The sequence below is a fragment of the Herpailurus yagouaroundi genome, unplaced genomic scaffold, assembly GCF_014898765.1.
Source record: "Herpailurus yagouaroundi ecotype Mexico unplaced genomic scaffold, PumYag 217, whole genome shotgun sequence".
NCBI lineage: Eukaryota > Metazoa > Chordata > Mammalia > Carnivora > Felidae > Herpailurus > Herpailurus yagouaroundi.
The window spans coordinates 4,710,506-4,729,495 of NW_024412448.1; the positions used below are offsets into that span (position 1 = coordinate 4,710,506).

Here is an 18,990-nt window from a genome sequence, read left to right on the forward strand (position 1 = left end):
CCCTGCCCGAGTCGGTCGCTGCTGTGACGGTGACAGATGCAGACTTTCTGATTCCGCGGTTCCTTCTGTATTTACTGGGATTCTACTGTCAGAAAACCTTTCCCTTCGCCCTCGTGCATCCTTTTACACCATCATAAAGCAGAAAGCTCTTCCTTCATTCCGAGGATGCTCTGCTCTGGCGAGTATTCTGTCGCCCAGGTTTGGCTGCTGGTGGCCCTTCCAGCCTCTGCTCGTACCCTGCTTGTACCCTGCTTCCTTCCTTCCCTGGCGAGCCCTGGTGTGACCCGCATCCCCAGGGGGCTGCTGCCCCCTGCTGGGAGTGGTATGTGGGAGCCAAGTGCCCACTCCCACCCCCGCTGCATTGAGTAGCATTGTTCAGATGTGTTTTGTGTTGTTAAAGATGTGTCTTCAAGGCAGATTCCTAGTAATAGTGTCTCTGGGTCAAACAAGTGCCTGGGGAGCCTTTTCCTGGTCGTTGGCAAATTCCCCTGCATGGGGTTCGGGTCCCACGTTCTGTCCCAACTGGCAACACGTGAAGCACTTGACCTCAGAGTGCCCGGTGGGCTTTTTTGATGTTCGTCGGTGTGTGTGGTCTGGTAGGTGGGAGATGCTGTCTCGGGCTGCTTTTGTCCGTGTCATTTAAGTCAACTCGAGCAGTTTTGTATCCTTCAGGGCCATCTCCAAATCTTTGGCTGTGAATTGTCTGTTCAAGTCTTCAGCCCATTTTTCTCATAGAATATGTCTTATTTCCGTAATGTTTTAAGTTCCTGGGTGATAGCTGCTATGCTCTGTAAACTCCCAGCTGCCTTTGGCCGCCAGACCCCTTCTAGCAAGGGAAGGTAGACCAGCAGGGTCGTCCTGGACACTGTTTGTTGGCGTATCATGGGAAGACTCAAACCTCTGGGCTCTGTCGGGCCACCTGAACTGTCCCCACTGTTTATTCCTGAGGTCCTGTGTCTCTGAGATAAAGAAGTGGGTGGCTGGATGGTGGCATGGTGGCCATGGACAGCTTGGGCCCAGGCTTGAGGCCCCCCCAGGATCAGGAGACAGCCTGGAGACAGCCTGCATGCCTCCTTACCTGGTGTGGGTCTGCCCCCCCCCCCCCCCCCCAGTGCTTGCAGCAACAAGAATTGAAGAGACTCAGCTCCCCAGGCTTCTTTCCGGAATCATTTACATGATTCAGTTTCTCTGCAGTGAATCAGTCTCCTGGAAAGTGCTCCTCCTGGGAAGGCTGGGGACCACGATTTTCCGCTAATGAGGACGCTGTCTGGAGTGCTCTCCTCTGGAGATACTTGTCTGGCTTCTATGAAATCAGATGCTAACCACCCCCCCACCCCCCACCCCCACCCCCGCCAAGCCAGGTGATCCCTGTCTCCCGCGGTTCGGAGTTGGGCCATTCTACTTTGGGCTCTTAGATCTGTCTTGCTTTAAATCTCGAGTGAGATTTGTTTTAATGGGAGCCTTAAAAGTGGAGACTGTGAGGGTTCAAATCACATGGCGATCGATTCAGATCCGTTCTAGTTGGAGCCGATGGCCAACTCCCGTTTTGTCATGTCAGTACCCAGGGAGCCGACCTGCCTGTCTGCATCTTCTGGAACCAGCGCCCCAGCACACGCAGGGCTCACCGCAACGGGGGCCCGACCCCGTGGCCCTGTGCACGCGGGACTGTGCACCTGGGGGACACTCAGTGCCCGGTGTCTGTGCGTGTGTGAGAATCGTGCAGACGAGCGCCCACAGTGGAGCCACAAGGCTGTCAGTGGTTTAGGAAGAGGGGAATGAGGACAGGCCACGTGGTTCATGTGGATGAGTCCTGAGTCCTGTTTGAGCACATCCCTTCCCTGGAATGAAGGAGCGGCTTCACCGCGTGACAGGAAGCAAGTGAGTGAACAGCGGGTTCTAGGAAGCCCAGAGATGGGAGGCAGGCACCCTCTCCCGTCCCCAGCATCCGTCGCAGCTCATGGCCTGGGAGGGCCTGGCCGCCTGACAGCTGTGCCCGGCTTCACGTCACGGCTTCCTGCGGCTTCACCGTCGGTGCCGTTTGCTTCGGATTCTGCACACTCACTGCCCGACTTGGCAGCCCGTGCCCACCCTGGGGCGCAGTCAGGGCCCGGAGCTCAAGCCGAGGTCCGTAGGGACTGACTGCGTCGCAGGGACCGGTCGTCTGGGTCAGATGCACTGTTTCGGTTCTTTGTTACACTCTGGTCCTAAACGTTGCCTATCGGAAAGTTGTAACCTTGAGGAAGATGAACAGACGTTGTAGGATTTTACTGACGTATGTGCAGCCCGCAGTACTCACTCATTTACGCATGTTCACAGTAAGTGGCCGTTTAGGGTGTGTGCGTCCGCGTGGTCCACACCATAAGCGCAAACAGGTGGGGCAGTCGGGAGGGTGCGGTCGCGTGGGATTAGGGCCGTGCGGATGGCGTGCGGATGACGGGGAGGAGAGGTGGGGCCGGTGGCCTCTGGTTTAGAGACATCCACGGGAAAGTGGGAGGGGCACCGTGGGAGTGGTGGTCTCGGGGATTGAGCACGTACAGAGGGCTGCGCGCTGAGGGCAGGCCCCGCGCCGGGGACGGTCCTGTCGGCCGCCTACCCGATGCCGCTGGTCACCATCACGTGGCGGGCGCCGTGTGCCAGGCCCTGTTCTGAGCGCTTTCTTGTGTTGGGTCATTCACGCTGCACAAAAACTGAGGTGCCCCCCCACCCCCGGCCCCTCCGACTCACAGCCGAGGGAGTGGAGCGCTGGGGAGGCCAGCACTCTGCCAGGACCGCAGGGCTGGGATGGGCTGGGCCCCGTCCGCCCAGAGCTCTGGCTCTCAGCCGTCACACCGGGCCACTTCTCCAGCTCACGGTGGACTGACGGTACGTGGTTCCGGGACTGGTTATGAACGTGGCTCAGTACTGTCAGGATTCTGGATGAGTCTCTGTTTTCTGGACTCTGCTCTCATGATGGCAAAGTAGCCGCTGCAGGCCCAAACCGTAGAGTTGTGCTCAGAGAGAGAAAGGAGGGACAACCGCTCTCTCGTCAAGGAGAACGATGTCCCGGAGCTTCTGGCTGCCTTCCCTCCAGCCTGTCTGCTCAGCTTGCTGCCGGGAGACCCTCTGCCCCTCCAGCACGAGGGGCAGCTCTCGTGGGACGAGGACGTCTCCTCCAGGACGAGGAGAGCTCTGCTGCAGGGGTGAAGGGTGTGGGAGGCGCCCCCCCCCCCCTTTTTTATTAGCTTTGCCATCTCTGTTACTGAGACTAGGTGTCTCTCCAGAGCAGAGGCAGGAACGCACTGTGGGCTTGCCACCCTCGGGCCGCCTCCTGCCCAGGGCACACAGGGACGAAGTGCAGCCTCTGTCCCCAGCCTCGAGCCCTGGCGGGTGAGTGGGCCGCCTAACTGACACGACCCTGATTGACAAAAACGGCCCCGAAACCGCGCCTTGAGGGACGGAGGTGGCCCTGGGGTGGCCTCTTAAGCTAAACAGCGGCCGGCCTGTTGCAGTTCTGAGGGATTGCAAGAAATCAAGTACTAGAAGGTGGCATTTCCGATTTGGGTAGGACTTTGCCTCGAGATGTTGCTTCAAGCGTTTCTAAACTTTTATCAGATCATTTCACCTTTTGGAGTCTCACCCGCGAGCAGGATTGCCTTCCGAGGCTGGCCGACACTCTGGGGGCCTCCAGACGGCAGAGGCCGGTGAGCGGACGCACACGTCGATGTCCACGTTCCCCACGGCAGCGTTAGTCTTAGAGAAGTTGACGCGTCTCCCGGTCTGCTCGATAAATCACGTATTTCCTCCCAGAAACCACGGAGCGGCCTGGCGGGAGGAGCACGCGCCAGGAGCAGAAGCAGAGGACCCCGTGCCCCACTGTTTTGTGTCCCCCAAGGCCGGGCCGGGGCCCCTCCCCGAGGCCTCCCTGGCGGGAATCTGGCCTCTGGTGCAGGACTGCCGGTCAGAGAAGACGGTGTGGCCAGAGCGCTGACTGAGGCGCAGAGATGGCCCCGTCAGGAGGAGCTGGCATCCGTTCAGCCCGGGAAGGGCAGCGAGCCCCGTGGGGAAGCGGCACGCTTACTCGCGGACGCGTTTCCCAGTTAGGGCTGAGCCGAAGACCTCACTCTATCGTTACTCTTTCTTTTGTTTACAGGACTTGTGTTACGTTCGTGAAGCAGGTTTGGTCCAGATGTGCCAATCTCTCACGCCATTGGCACATATGTCTTACCTGTGCTTACAACACATTTCAGACTTTCATCTGTCTGGACACCGTAAAATGCCTGGCTGAGCCGTGAACCAATGGCTTCGTGTAAGCCAATTTTAATAAAAGATGGCCAATGTTGACTTTATCGCTATGTGTACAAGTGACTCTAGGGGAGTTCGTGTTCATCATGGGAACACTTGGAGATACCGTTTGCTTGTTTGTCTCTTCATTTGTTTTCTGTGGCCTATTTGTGTTAATTTTTAAACTTTTTATCATGGAAATAGTCCACATCTGCTGTCATCTGTCTTCGATAGTTATCAACCTGTTCCCAGCCTTTTTTCATCTCTGCTGCCCCCACTCCCCTCTCTCACCCACTCCCCCCGCTCACTTTAAAGCAAACTCCAGACACGTATAATTCTATCTGAAAATACTTCAGTGTAGTTCTAAAGGTAAGCATGACTTGGGGTACCTGGGTGGCTCAGTCGGTTGAGCGGCTGACTCTTGATTTCGCCTCAGGTCCGTGACTTTGTGGTTTATGACATTGAGCCCCACTCTGCTTAGGATCCTCTCTCTCCCTTTCTCTGCTCCCCGGCCCCCCCTCCCCCCCCCCCCCGCACACCCTCTCTGTTTCTAAATAAATAAATAAATAAATATAAAGATAATCATGACTTAAAAAAAACACACACGTGGAATTTATTCGAATCAGGGTTCAAGTAAGGTGAATACATTGTGGTTGGTTGATGTGCCCTCTTAATCCATAGAATCTCTGCAAGTCAGAAACCTGCCCCCATCCTGCTCCGTGTGTCTGTCTCTTCCTGCCATTTATTGGTTGAAGACACCGGGCCATGTGCTCCTGTAGAGGTCCTTGCTGTCTGGACTTTGCGCGTTGCTTCTCCCCGCCTGGTTCTAGGTAAGCCACACTCACCTGCCCTTGACTGTCCTCTACGTGATAGGTCAATCTGGAGGCTTCGGCAGATTCGGTCGAATCAGAGGGGTGCTCCGGGGGCATGGCGTTCCATAGGCGGTGGTGGGTACTTCCCCTAGGATGTGTGTGATGACTGGTTGTGTTCTCTCAGTGAGGTTAGCAGACATTGATGTTCATACCTGGATCCATCAATTAGAATTTGTAAAATGGTGATGATGTAATTCTGTCACCCCCCCCCCGCCCCCTTGCCTGTTAACTGGGATATTGATTGCCGTAAAAAGAAACTACCTCTCACCGATTATTTGGGTATCTCAAGGTAGAGTTCATGTAGGAAAGCCAGTACCGATACTTATTTTCCTTTGTTTAGCAGATTTCAGAATAATGACTGGGCGTCTCCTAAGGTAACCTGCTGGGTGTGTGTTTGTCCCAGTCAGCGTGCATTAAAAGCGTAACCCGGGGCGCCTGGGTGGCGCAGTCGGTAAAGCGGCCGACTTCAGCCAGGTCACCATCTCGCGGTCCGGGAGTTCGAGCCCCGCGTCGGGCTCTGGGCTGATGGCTCGGAGCCTGGAGCCTGTTTCCGATTCTGTGTCTCCCTCTCTCTCTGCCCCTCCCCCGTTCATGCTCTGTCTCTCTCTGTCCCAAAAATAAATAAACGTTAAAAAAAAATTTTTAAAAAGCGTAACCGTAACACTTGTTAAACGTAACACTTGTTAAACGTTGGCGTGCACGTTGTTTCCTCCTTGGCCTTCTTTCCTCTTTGGCCGGTGGGGGCGGGGGGCGCGGGGCTCTGTGATTTGGCTCCCGAGTCCGTCTGATATGGGCCTGGTAGCTTGTGATCACTTCTTTCCTAGCTGGTGTGAGCAGGCAGGATGCTCCGTTCTCATTTTGTACGTTTTCTGCCCAGGTCTTCAGTCAGCTGAGTGGGAATCGGATTTAGAGAGCTTAATCTGGGTCCTGGGGGTGCCCATTGCCCACACTCAGACTTTTCTCTCCCCGCTGCCTCTCTGTTTTAATGGTAGAATGCGCTATAAGGGACAGACACCCAGGTGGCTCAGTCAGTTGAGTGTCCGACTCTTGATTTTGGCTCAGGTCACGATCCCAGGGTCTTGAGACTGAGCCCCGCGTTGGGCTCTGTGCTGACAGTGTGGAGCCTGCTTGGGATTCTCTCTCCTTCTGCCCCTTGGCTGCTCACACAGGCATGAGCACTTTCCCTGTCTCAAAAAAATAAATAAGTAAATGAAGGTAGAATGTATTATGAGTGCTTACTGATTAGGTTTCGGAACTGCAAGGTTTTTATTTAATCCCACGGATCTGCCTTCTCCCACACCGACCATTGAGATTTTTCATGGGCACCAACACAGTCACTCATTTCTTGCGTGCCACATCACATCAGCACGTTCAGAAAGCAACAACCAACATAGCACCAGTGTTCTTTTACCAAAAACTGTTCACCAGGCATTTGCGGTTCTCTCTGGCACCAGGCCACAGATAGAGAGTGAGGTTACCCTGTTTTCCTTTTTGTTTTTTCTTTATTTTATAAATTTGAGAGAGAGAGAGAGAGAGAGAGAGAGAGAGAGAGAGAGAGAGAGTCAGTCCTAAGCAGGCTCCACGCTGAGCATGAAGCCCAAAGAGGGGCTCTATCCCACGATACTGAGATCACGACCCTAACCCAAATTAGGGGCCGGATGCTCAACCGACCGAGCCACCCAGGTGCCCCAGGTCACCCTGTTTTAAAGTCACGTGGATGCGTTCCTCCCCGTCCAGCAGTACAGCCAGCCGGGTGCACAGTTGTGTTCGTTGGTGTCCTTTTACTTAAGATGTTTAAGAAATGCTTTTTAAAAATTTTAATTCTGCTTTACAGTTATGTAAAGTATTTAGTGGATCCCAAGTCACGTACACAGAACGAGAAGTCTGGCTTTTAGGGGTGCCTGGGGGGCTCAGTCGGTTAAGCGTCCAACTCCAGCTCAGGTCATGATCTCGTTTGTGAGTTCGAGCCCTGCTCTGTGCTGACAGCTCAGAGCCTGGAGCCTGGAGCCTGGAGCCTGGAGCCTGGAGCCTGCTTGGGTTCTGTCTGTGTCTCTGTCTCTTTCTCGAAGATGAATAATAAAACATTTAAAAAAAATCTGGTTTCTCTTCCTGCCTCTTCACCTGGCGTCCTTCCGTCTGCAGCAGCCGCATGAACGTTCTCATGACGGGCGTGTCTGTGAACACGTGTGTACTCACACGCACACATTAGGTAAGACTGGCCATACACTGTGTGCATCTCTCTGCACCATGCTTGTTTCCGTCTTGCCGGGTTAGAATCTGGAGGTCCTCGTTGGAATCAGACCTTTGCTCTTTCCCTGAAAGCAGTGTTTCCCAAAGTGGCAGTGCTCACCTCAGGGCTGGATGGTCCGTCTTTGTGGCCGTAGGCGTCCCCACACGTGTGAGGACAGCGGGGCCGTGTTCGGCAGCTTCCCTGGCGTCTACCGGTCAGGTGCCAGGAGCCCCCTCTGCACCCGTGCCCGCCGAGCCTGTCCCCGGGCCTCACCGAGCATGGGAGGACGGCGTGTTCTGGGCAGGTCTGTTCACACCAGGCGAGCCCCTGTTTCAGAAGTGGATTTGGACCCCGTCGAGAAGCCTCGACTTTGTGGATTTTGACAAGAAAGCCAGCTGTCGTGGTTCTCTCCCGCCTCCTTAGCACATTCAGGAAGGAAGGAAGGGTTGTCACTGGCTAAGGCGCAAAGTAGAGAGAGGCAAGGATGTTCCCAAGTCTGTGTGAAACTGCTCACGCTGGGAAGATGTGTGTCGGAAACCCGAGGAGTTCCTTCGGCCTCGAACAGGGGTTCACAGACGGGGAGCTTGTGCCGGGGCCCTTCCCCGAGGGCTTTTGGTTCCCTGCCACGCGTGCGCTCGCGGGCCCAGCCGCGGGAAGGAGCCAGGGCGTCCCGTCAAGGGCCGGCGAAACCGTCCCCAGTAGCGCCCTCGAAACCAAGGGCGGAGCGGACGAGCGCGACCCGGAAGGCAGACTCCGCAAACATGGAGCGCAGAGGCGGAGGCAGGGGGCCGGTGGGAGGTCACCGGGGCCTCGACACCTCCCGCGTGTCTCTCCCGGGTCTCCGATGCTCCCTCCGCATGGAAATCGGATTAGCCCGACAGAGAGCGTCATCACGAACATCAGGAACCGAACACGAAATCAGAACTTCCTTTGAAAAGTAAATAATTGGGACCAGCGAGCATGCTTCTGAGACGTTTACGGCTGTACCTTAGGACCAGGGACTCCGACAGTCTGGCTCTCCTGTGGCTGCTGCTGGGCCCGCGGGCAGCCCTGCTTGGGGCCTTGCTCAGAACAGACTTGGCTGGTGAGAGGCGTCGGGCATCACTTTGTCACGAATCACTTTGGTGGCTGTTTCTTTGGATGCACGGAGCCAGCTTCCGGGTGACGGGCTCGCCTGGGGGCGCGGCCTTAGCCCACCGCTTGGCTGGCCCGGTTTGGCAGCCATTTAACAAGTACCTGTCTCCTCCTCGGCGTGAGGCCTCTCGGTGTCGATTTGTTTCCTTTCTTGTCTTGTGACTGTCAGAACACGTCCTGTGGTAGAGAGAGCGCCCTGTTCAGAAGCGCTGCGCCAGCCGCATCAGTGGCCAGAACAAGGTTGCAGATGTGGAACGCCCGTGTCCCCGCGTCCACTGGATGCTGTAGCCCCGGGGCCCGGAGTCCAGTCTCCTCTGCCCCTACCCCCGCCCTCTCCCATCCACCCCACACGGCTTATGAAATTCTGGATTCTCTTTGTCTCCCCACCAGGCAGGTTGGTAAACACTAAGTGTTCCAGGTAACCAGCAGGTATCGATCTTGCTTGGGGGTCGTCGGGCATTAACGTTAGGAGGGAGCAGTGTTTTCAGTGCTAATGTGGTGTGTGGACCTGGGCAAAACTCAGTAGCCGTGAGAGGCTTCGGCTGCTGGGTCCCGGGGCTCCGTGAGAGCCCGGCTGGCCTGCGTGTGGCTGGCTCAGCCCTCAGGATCTGCAGGGGTTCCGGCCCCTCTCGGGGCGGCGGGGGTGGGAGTTGGGGGGGGAGGGGCGGGGGGGGGGGGGGGGGGGGGGTGCTGCCGTGCTGGAGCCCAGAGGCCGCGGAACCAAGGCAGGACCATCACGTTAGGAGAGCAGACCTGTCCCTTATGTCTTCCTGTCTCCTGCTTGTCCCCCAGTTTGCCAACACGTGGGAAGGCTCTCCGTCAGTCTCCCGGGGCTCCGCTGACTGAGTGGTAAAACCCGGGAGTCCGGAGCCGGGCTGCCTGACTTGAAACGGGCCCTGCCACACGCCAGCTGTGTGACCTGTGGTGGTTACTGCACCTCTCTGTGTCTCAGCTCCCTGTCTGTAAAGCGGGGGCGCTCCTGATGCCTGGCTGGCGTGGTGCTCGTGCGGGTGGGCGAGCGGGCGTAAGTGAGGGCTCGGGACGGTAGCTGGCGTGTCCTCTGCCCTCCTCTCCTCACTGGCTGTGTTTTCCAGGCACCCCGCCGTGCGTTTGCTCACGTCGTCCTCACAGCCTGTGAAGTGGGCAGAGGCAGGACCGTTCTAGTTATTTCAGGAGGGAGTGGAGGTTCGGGGTGGTTCCCAGATGGTCCTGGGTGGAATGCTGATAAATAAGTCACCGATGCGTGGCCGGATCCCAGGTCTTCCGTCTCGGGGACCCTAACTCTGGCAGAGGGGCGGGCCTCTCCAGTGGGCACAGCAGAGCCTCCCCTCGGCAGCTCCCGTCCGGCATCGGGCGGCGAGGGCTGGGAGCCCCGACAGAGACTGTGCCCAAGGGGTGAGGAACCCCTAGCAGAGCTGACCCCCGGGGTGCAGAGGAGGAGGAGCGGGAGGAGCGGGAGACCCCCCAGAGAGGCCTCGCTGGCACTCGGTTTGCTTGCAGCCTGTCCAGAGGTGCGATGTGGGGTTCAGGGCGAGCAGCCCACGTCGGCCCCCGAAAGTCACCCGGATCTTACGTCTGGGGCGGGTGGTGCAGACCCGCGTCTCGCGCCAGTGAGCCTCCTCGGAGACGGCCCTGCCCTTGGCCAGTCGGGGTGGGGCTTGTGGGGCGGGACACCTGAAAATGTGCCCGTCGGCTACTGAGCTGACCCCTGAGGTAGGTGGGGCCGACTGCTGGCACAGGACGTGCTGGGGCTTTGACCGTGCGCCACGAGTGGAGGGGAGAGTCTGTGAAAAAGCAAAAATACGTCTTAGAGGTAACCCGTTGCTTAGTAGAAGGGAGCCCTGGGTTGTCGGACCAAACGTGAATCCAAGTCCAGTCAGCTCTCTGGGCAGATGCAGGGCAGCGAGGCCTGAAGCTGAACGGCCTTTTACCCGAACGATGTCCCCTGCATGTGGAGAGGCCCATTACTGTTGGCCATTCGCAGAGCCAGGTCCCCCCGAGAGGTCATTTACAACGACACAGAGGGGGCGACCTAATGCGTTCCGCTTCCATTAGCGAAAATTCCAGAATAATATGAAAGGGTACTAGAAATTGCCGGAAGGTGGTCGATGACTTCTGTGTCTCTAGACTTCTTCTGAAGTTTGCTCCTTCGGCTTCTGAAACCAAGTGACCTCGGTCGTGCCCGCAGGTGACCAGAACTCAGAGGGCGTGAAGGACCGGGCGTGGCCGCTGCCTGAGCGGCCGGGCCGGTTCGGGACGCCTCCGCCTTCCGCCCTGCCACGGGCTGTGGCTGCTTGTGTGGTTTTGGGGGTTGGTTGGTTTGTTTGTGAGGCGGTTTTAATTTGTCTAAGATCCGTCTTTCCGTGGCGAGTTTGCAAGGACACCAGTTCCGTGTTAGATGCAGACCACAGCCGTGTGTGTGTGTGTGGTGCTGGGAGCCAGCGCTGCGTCCGCCGTCAGCCTGAGCCCTTGGGGGGGGGCGGGGGGGAGTCCTTTGGGTCAGCAGAGATTCTCAAGGAGGGTTATTGACTGAAACATCGCTTCCCACCTCCTGCTTATACTTCAACTACTCAGGTGCTCCATTTAAAGTCATAAGAGAAGTGGTAGCTTGTTTTGTTTTTGTTTTTTAAATTTAGGGATTGGGGGCAAAGCCCAGTGTCACAATACCATCAAGAAAAAATGAGACAGATAGCATCTTACTAGGAGATAACGGAAACACTGGAAGAGGAAAGAAAATGTGCACATCGAGCGGGAGATTGAATTTGTACTGCACGGATTGGCTCCGAGGTCCATGTTGGGATGAGCAAAGTTCTGTCGGGATAATGCAGTTGTGCTGTGGTTAATTTCAGATAAACGATAGGTCAGTAAAGTCAGCGTTGCTCAGACACCCGTGAATTCGTGCCCTGCAGTTTCCCTGTATGACTGTTGTGTGTCCAGAGATGGGGACTTGGGGAACTTCACAGGGTCCTGTCCTCACCAGCTTGGTGTCGGAAGGCGAGGCGTACCACGTCGTTCTCACAGAGAAGTGAGAGGTGGCCCCTGTGGGCCGAGAGCTGCAAGGAGCCTCGGGAGGAGGCAAGAGCTTGCTCAGGCCCGGCCAGGGCGGCCAAGGGGCCCAGCGCAGCCAGACCCGTGGAGGACTGGTGGGGGCAGGTGGCTGACGGAGCTGTGCTCCGTGCCTGGGCGTGGCGGTGCTCCCGTGGGGACAGTGCAGTGGGCCCCACCACCAAGGATCCGCTTTTAGGACGCGAGTGGCCTGATGGTGTGCTTGGGAAGGAAAGTTCTGCCAGACTGGAAGGACGTGGAGAGAGGCTGGCCAGGAGGCCTGAGGACAGTCGGGGGCCTTTGACCCCCGATGAAGCAGAGGCAGGACAGCCATGTGTGAGGGACATGCCCCGGGCACACTGAGCCAGGCCTGGGGAGCCCCAGACGAAGGGGGTGTGGGGGGGAGAGCGGAGGGAGGGACGGGATCGAGGTGCGTGGTCTCAGTGACTCAGAACCGGCTGACGCCAGCGATTCAGGTGGGGAGCCCGGGGGCGTGGGCCCGCGAGGAGCAAGGCAAGGGATTCTTCCATCGTAGGTTTGTGCTGCACCCACGGGGAGCTTGTGGTGTGAGACAAGGGAGGCTGAGTTACAGCCACGCCCGGGGTTGGAGGGAGGAGGCTGGGGAGGAGAGCCACGGAACGCAGGGTGGAGCTTGAGCCTTGGGGGAGTGAGGAGCCTCGTCGGACGCTGGGGACCTGGCTGGCGACGGGAGCCTCAGAGCACTTGGCCGCGAAGGCCTCATGACTCTACAGGACGGTCTAAGTACAGCAGCGATGTGTCGGAATGGCTTGAAGAGGAGAGGTCATCCGTGCCGAGGTCATGACCACGTGTGCACTCCTGCCCCTGCGGACGCCGTGCCGTTCCTCACGCTGGTCCTGCAGCCAAGGCGGAGGAGTGGGATCACCCAGTCAGCCGTCCGCCCCACTCCTGCCCCGCTGCCATCTAATTTCCTGCGTTTGCTCTTGTCTGCTTTGTCTTTGCCTTAGGGAGGCCCCCCTGCAGCCTGCAGTCAGGTGTCTGTCTCGGTGCCCCGCTGCTCCTCTGTCCTCTCATCTCCACGGAGCTGTCCGGACAAGGGAGAGGTCTTCTCGTTACTTTTCACGCCATTATAAACCTTGGAAGACGTGTACCTTTGCCAGTGACAAAGTAAATCTTCTCTCACTCCTGGCTTCTCACACCAGACAGACGGCGTGGCTCTCGGGAGGGTCACCTGTCCACCCAGGAGTGCCTGCTTGTAGAAAGTGCCAGCCGCGTCTCGCCGTGCTGCATTAGCTGGGCGCGTCCGCGGGCGCTCACGTTGCCCCCAGCGTCCGCCCTGAGCTTGTTTGGGGCGGCAGGCCAGCCTGCGAAGGCGGGACATCATCTGCCACGGGGCCTGGGTTCTGTGGCGCAGGCACCAGCTTCACCGCCGTCCTCCGTCCCAGCAGAACCGGAGGTTTTGAAATCCTAAGCAATTGGGATACTCCAGTACTCCAACAGAACAGCTCTTTTGGGAGGAGGTCGCTGGGCTTTGCGAACTCTAGCAGTGAGTCTTTATCATTTGTTCATACACAAACATTTATTAAGTGCCAACCACATGCCAGGTATTGACCAGGGAAGTGCTGGTCCCTGCCTTCATAGGACTTTTACCAATCGGGGCAGGAAGAAGGTGGACGGAGAGCAGACAGAGGGGTAAGAAGCAGGTGGAGTCAAGGGTCATACGTGCTGCGGTCAGGGACCTACGTGTGCTATGGGAGCGTTTGGCACGGGGAACCTAACCCGTTTCTGGGAGTACCTGAGAGTGAGTTCTCGAGAATTCACATTTAACTTGATGTTTGAAGAAGGAAGAGGAAATGCCCAGGCAAGACTTGGAATTGGGGGCCGAGGAAAAGTAGGAAGAGGGTCCGGACAAGGGCTAGGAGGTGGGTAAGGACATAAGACTTGAAAGATACTTCCTTGTGCCCGGAGCGTAGACTCTCGGAGGCTCTGCAGACGAGGTTTTGCAGGGACTGAAGGGCCGTTCTGAAGAGTTTTTGGGGTCCGTGGGAAGCCATCAAAGGGTTTTCAGCAAGTGAGACATACCGAGTTTCTTGAGGAATGGATTTGGATCGAGCCAAACGAGCCTGGCAGGTTCCTCAGGAAGTTGTCACGTAAGAAATTGATGACGGTGACGGTTGTGGCTGACGGTGGTGTTGTTGGCAGCGGCATTGAGGACGGTGGTGATGATACTGGGGGTGGTTAGGATGAGGGTGAGGGTGGCGGTGACCGTGATGGTGGTGACCGTACGTGCGGTGGCTTGGCTTAGGTCGGGTTAGTGCGAACGGAAGGGGCTGTAGCAGCAAGCAGTGCTTTTTGAGAGGCAGGAGCACAAAGTCCCTGAGCTGCCAGGGCCTGGAGCCTGCCGTGTGGGACTACCGCCTAGGACAGCTGTCCTGTGAGCAGACCCGGCCTTCCTCCTGCCCAGCATTTCCCGGAAGTCCGTGCTCCCTACTTGGAAAGGGGCGGAGGGTGAGACATTTTCGAGACCCCAGACCAGGGACGAAACCGGCCCAAATTCCAACTTTATGTTCGCTCGCCCCTTCCTTCTCTGCTGCCGAGGAAGGACAGGAGAGCGGGAACATCGCTGATACCCTCACGCCTGGCCGGGCGAGGCCGCGTGGTCTCCGCTCGACACCCCGGAGAGGAGAGGGCGGTGCTGGCGCTGCCCGGGGCCTCCTTGCTGCGGGATCTGTCAGGGGACGGGACCCTCAAGCGCAGCCCCCGACCCCCCATGCTCCAGGCACACTGGTGACCCCCCGGGGTCTGTCCTTGCGCAAGGAGGAGCCTGACGAGAAGGCGGGCACGCGGCGCACGCCCCGCTCGGGCCTCCGTAGCGCAGGCGGCCGCCCGGTGTCACCGAGGGGCAGGCGGACGGCGTGGGGGCCAGGGGTTCGGGGCCACGCTCCCCTTCGTCCAGCCACAGGGCAGCCTTTTCTCTTCCTCGCCTGCCTCCCGCGGAAGTTCCACACACGTGCCCGGCTGCGTCCGGAGGGTTGGACTTGGAGCCAGGATGCCGGCCACCGCGGGCCGCGTTGCAGGGACTGCGTGTCACCTCGTGTGCGACTCGATGCTTTCTCTGCCGCTCCTGCCCTCAGACCCTGTGGCCGGGATCCAGGCATTGTGGTTTTGCCACCGCGCTATGGCGTGGTGACATTTAATTCAGTGCTTCTCATTTCAGAGCCCTTAAAAATACTAACTAATTCGCATAAAACCCCAGGAGGCATATCATTCATCTCTGTGGTGCCTTTCATGCTCGTCTGTTAATGGTCCTTTTTGTGCCTAGGTGGAAAGCGAGGCTAAATCATCTGTTTGCGACCCCGCAGGAGAAGACCTTGGTGGAGCCAAGGTCAGCGATAACGAGTCCCTGATTCTATGGACGTCTCTGAGGAACGTCAGCCGTGGCCTCGTGCGTGGCTTGGGAGAACAGCACTGCCCCGTGGAACTGATCTCGGGAGGGGTGGGTGGTCCTGCCCTGGAGCCGAACCCCGGTTCGGTCGCCGCGTGGGGGAGGGCAGAGTGAGGAAGGCTGCATGCTGTGGCAGCAGGAGTGACGCGGGGGCTGCAGCGGGAAGCACTTGTCCCGTCCCCTCCGAAGGTGCCCAGTGGCCCGGGGCTGTGAAGCGGGCGCAGGCCCCACAGAGCCGGCAGCCTGCTGCTCCTGGGACCTGGTGTGAGGTCTCCGGGTGTGGCCTGGTCCTGTGTTGGGGTGCCTTGTCTTTGAGCAACTCTTCACCTCTGCGCGTGGGGCTTTCTGTAGCCCGAGGAGCGAGGGAGCCACTGGGGAAGAATTCACAAATTTGGAGGCTCCCCGATACCTGGGGTTTAGTGTGGGCCCTGCCCCTCTGGTTGTCTCTGCCTCGCGCAGGCCGGCTGCCTGGCCAGTGCCGTGCTCTTGCGCCCGCGGCCGCGACTTCAGAAGCCTTTCTGACCCTGCAGCCTGTCCTGTCCTCTTTAAGGGTCGGTGGCTTTGATGCGCGTGAGCAGAGTCAGGCGTCCAGGGTGGCGAGCCGCGCTCCTGAACCAGGGGGCGCACGGCGCGTGTGAGCGTGACCTCCGGGGACCCGCCCGCCTGGCCGGGCTGTGGGCACGAGGCATCCTACCCTCTCCCCCTTTTGCCTGCGGCTCCGCGAGGCTCGGCTCTCTGGCGGGACGGTGCTCGGGAAGCCTGGTGGGGGCCCGTCGGGGCTGTGCGTGTGCTGCCGTCGCCGTGCGCCTGTGACAGTTCGAAGTGGGGGCGGAGGTGTCCTCGGAGGGCGTGATGGTCGGCAGCGGGGATTACTGTTCCGCGTGTGGTGGCAGGAGGCCTCAGGAGAGAAGTGCCCGTGGGTCGGGGGGATAGACGTACGTGCGGTGAGATTGATTTCCTGTTTTGTTCACATCGCCTAATAAAACCGCCGCAATCTCGGTCAGTGTCCTCGTAACGTAGCCCGGCAGAAGGGGCGGCGCGAGAGGGGTACGGCGCCCACCACCGCACCCCTGCCCTTGCTCTCCCAGCAGACCCTGCGTTCCCCGGAAGCTCCCCACCACTGGCACCTGGTCCCCGCTGTGGTCGGAGAGGACGTCTGTCCCCGCGCACAGCCTCCTGCGAATTTGGGAACTCTCCCTTCGGTTCGATCCGACAGCCGTTTCCTCACCCCAGTTGTGGAAATGCTGCTGCTGGGGACAGGGTCCCGTGCATCTAAAGGCAGCGCCCCTGCGGCATGCATGGCCCCGGCCCCCAGGGGGGTGGCTCTGTGCACACACACGACTGGGCTTCCCTCCAGGGCGATGCCCCGTTACTGGTTACTGCTCTCGGTAGTAAATGGAAATGTTTTTAGTCGCCTTGTGCTCACAGGGATAATAAATCGCGAAGTCAGAACTCCTTTCAGCGCCCTTTGAAGTTGTTTTGTGACTCAGCCTCCATCTTTACTCTTCCCTACATGAGCTGCCCAGAAGCCTTCCTGGAAATAGGAAAAACACGGCCCGGAGCGGGACTCCCTGAGGTCGGCTCCCGCCCAAGGCCGCTCCCTCCCCTTCAGCCCGCGGGCCCTGTGTGTGCGCCCGCTGTGGCTCCTGGAGCAGAAATGGTCGGAGTACCTCTAGCTACTTCTGCGTATCTGGCCAGGACGCACGGGTATTTAATTTATGAAAAGGCCCAGATCAAAGCGTCTACCAAGACGGGGAGGGGTTTGCTGCCCAGTGTGGTCGTCACAGCAGCCCTCAGTCACTGGATGGTCCAAACTCGGGGCCACGCTGGTCGCGTCACAGTGACTTGGGTGTTCACCGGGGTCCTGTGCTCCGTTGGGGGTTTCTTCTGGGGGTGGGGATTTGGGGGATTTGAAAGTAGGCTCCACAGATTGACCCCATTCCTACCTGGTCTGCGGTTGTCTTTATCCTGTTCGTTTGCAGACTGAACTTCTAGATAGTTCTGCCTGTAACTCACTTTCCGATGGCACGGCGTGCTTGTGCGGATGTGGTTTTGGGGGATGTGTCCAAGTTATCTCGATAAGATGTTCCCTGTCTGCCCCAGAACTGGATTTCCATTTATCGGTTACCCTCATCTTGTTTTATGGGGCCAACGAAAATTCAGCTGATAGGACCCAGGACCCTGGCTCTGTCTCACTCCGAGCACAAATCCACGGTTCACCGATGACAAATCAGGAACGTTGACGTTTATTATTTTCTTCACTGTTAAACATGCAGATTCCAAATAGCGGAGTAGCAGGAATTAAGGCGAACAGGTAAGCGCCCAAAGACGTCTACATACGGACTTCCTAGCAGTTCGCTGGGATTCACTCGTGTCACGTCAGCAGCAGGAAGGACTCTCCTTTTCCTTGTTTCCTTACTAACGATAGAGGTCAGTGTCCGTCACATCAGTCCCTAATAACTGAGTGTGTTGTGTGCAGCCGTGGGAGGGATGTAAAGACAGAGCCCCGTGCTGCCTGGCCTCACGGTCCCGGTGGGGACCACACGGTCACACACGGACGTGTAACAAACGGTGTGTGTGAGCCAGAGAAAGAAGACACAGGCGCCCCTGCCCCGAGGGTCCCGGCAGGAGTCGTGCACAAGAGCTGGGTGCTTCCAGAACACGTGGGTGAGGATGCTGCCCTCTGCGTCCCGAGCCCCTGCTCCCGCATGGACCATCTCCGTGCGGGCCAGCCCTTCAGAGCCCCCACACAGGGGACCCACAGCCTCTGTCAGCGTCAGATCAGTTCACGCTGCCTTGGTGGTGAAAGTGAACTTGGAAACCTCGCGTACATGTGAGCCTTGTCTCGAGCCTCCTCTGTGACACCCTTACTTTACGAGGAGCATCCTGGCCCGTATGGAGGAGACATGGGAGGGGAAGGCCACGTGGCTGGACCCCGACCTGCGCCTCAGCACAGGGTTCTCAAACTGTCTGCGGAAGAACAGGGGCGCTCCCCTTGGGTTAGTTTGCTTACAGGCGTGGGAAGTGTGGACAATCTGGAAAAACTTGTGTTGTGAATTTCACCATCCCGAAATTTCCATATTTATGCATCTGCTGATAACTTTGGGACTGTGAGATACAGCCTGTCTCCAAGGGTCTCGTGTGGTTGATTACAGACCACTCCCGTGTGCAACGGGCCGCGTGTCCCCGCTGGTGTCTCCACCTTGACGCCTCATTTTCCTTTGAAGGATCAGGAAGCCTCTTGTCCTTGGAAGCCGCGTGCGGTCCTCAGGCCTTCTAGCTGCTTCCTGTCTCTGCTGCTCTCTCCCCGCCGCCCTTCGCACACAACGGGGATGCTTCCCCGGCAGCAGGTGCGCGGAGTGCCGTGCGGGCACGGGTGGCAGCGGCCCGGCCCCGGCACTGTGTGTGCTCCGCGTTCCGACCGCTGCTTTCTTCGGGTGACATCACTGTGTTACTTTCTATTTAGCTTTTCAAGCAAAGTTTTAAAAGTTCATCCAAGTAATAAACATACACGTTAGTTTTAGAAGTCGGCGCGTAATCCCTACCTAGCAGCAAACCCTTTTAGCTGTGTTTTTCTAGGAGATACGGCTGTCTTTTTATGGGGCATTCTTACGCTGCTCTTTATTGACTTACAATTTGGGGCATGGTTTTGACGTCCTCGTGTGGCGTTAGAGATTCCATGCACATCACGTCCCCTCCGTCTTCCAGTGTGGTTCTAGATTTACTCAGTCTGTCTTCACTGGGAATTCACCACCGAATAGATATGAAGTAGGCCCCTCGGGTGAGCCCCACATGCCCGTCTCCCAGCTTCAGCATCACCACATGGCTTCGTTTCTGCGCTTAGGTCGGCTGGGCATTAGAACTGGTTTTGATGAAATAAAATCAGAAATCCAGGAGATGGTGTCTGGGTATGACTGTGGGCTTTGTGGGGTAGCCCCCCCACCCTCCGGCCTCCCCATTCCAATCAGACAGATCGTGGAGGGTGTCTGGGGGCGTGGGAGGGCTGGACCCTCGTGGTTTCCGTT

General features: G+C 58.0%; 1 protein-coding gene across 4 annotated transcripts in view; it reads left to right on the top strand.

Annotated features, from left to right (window-relative positions):
• RPTOR (regulatory associated protein of MTOR complex 1) overlaps nt 1-18,990 on the top strand; it is a 350,527-nt gene that overhangs the window by 127,354 nt on the left and 204,183 nt on the right. The window contains exon 1 of one of the 4 annotated variants that reach the window (XM_040456620.1): nt 10,598-10,662. The exons of the other annotated variants lie outside the window; for them this stretch is intronic. The gene's annotated coding sequence lies outside the window, so the exon portion shown is untranslated. Of the gene's footprint in view, nt 1-10,597; nt 10,663-18,990 lie in introns of those variants that run through there. 4 annotated transcript variants of the gene reach the window in all.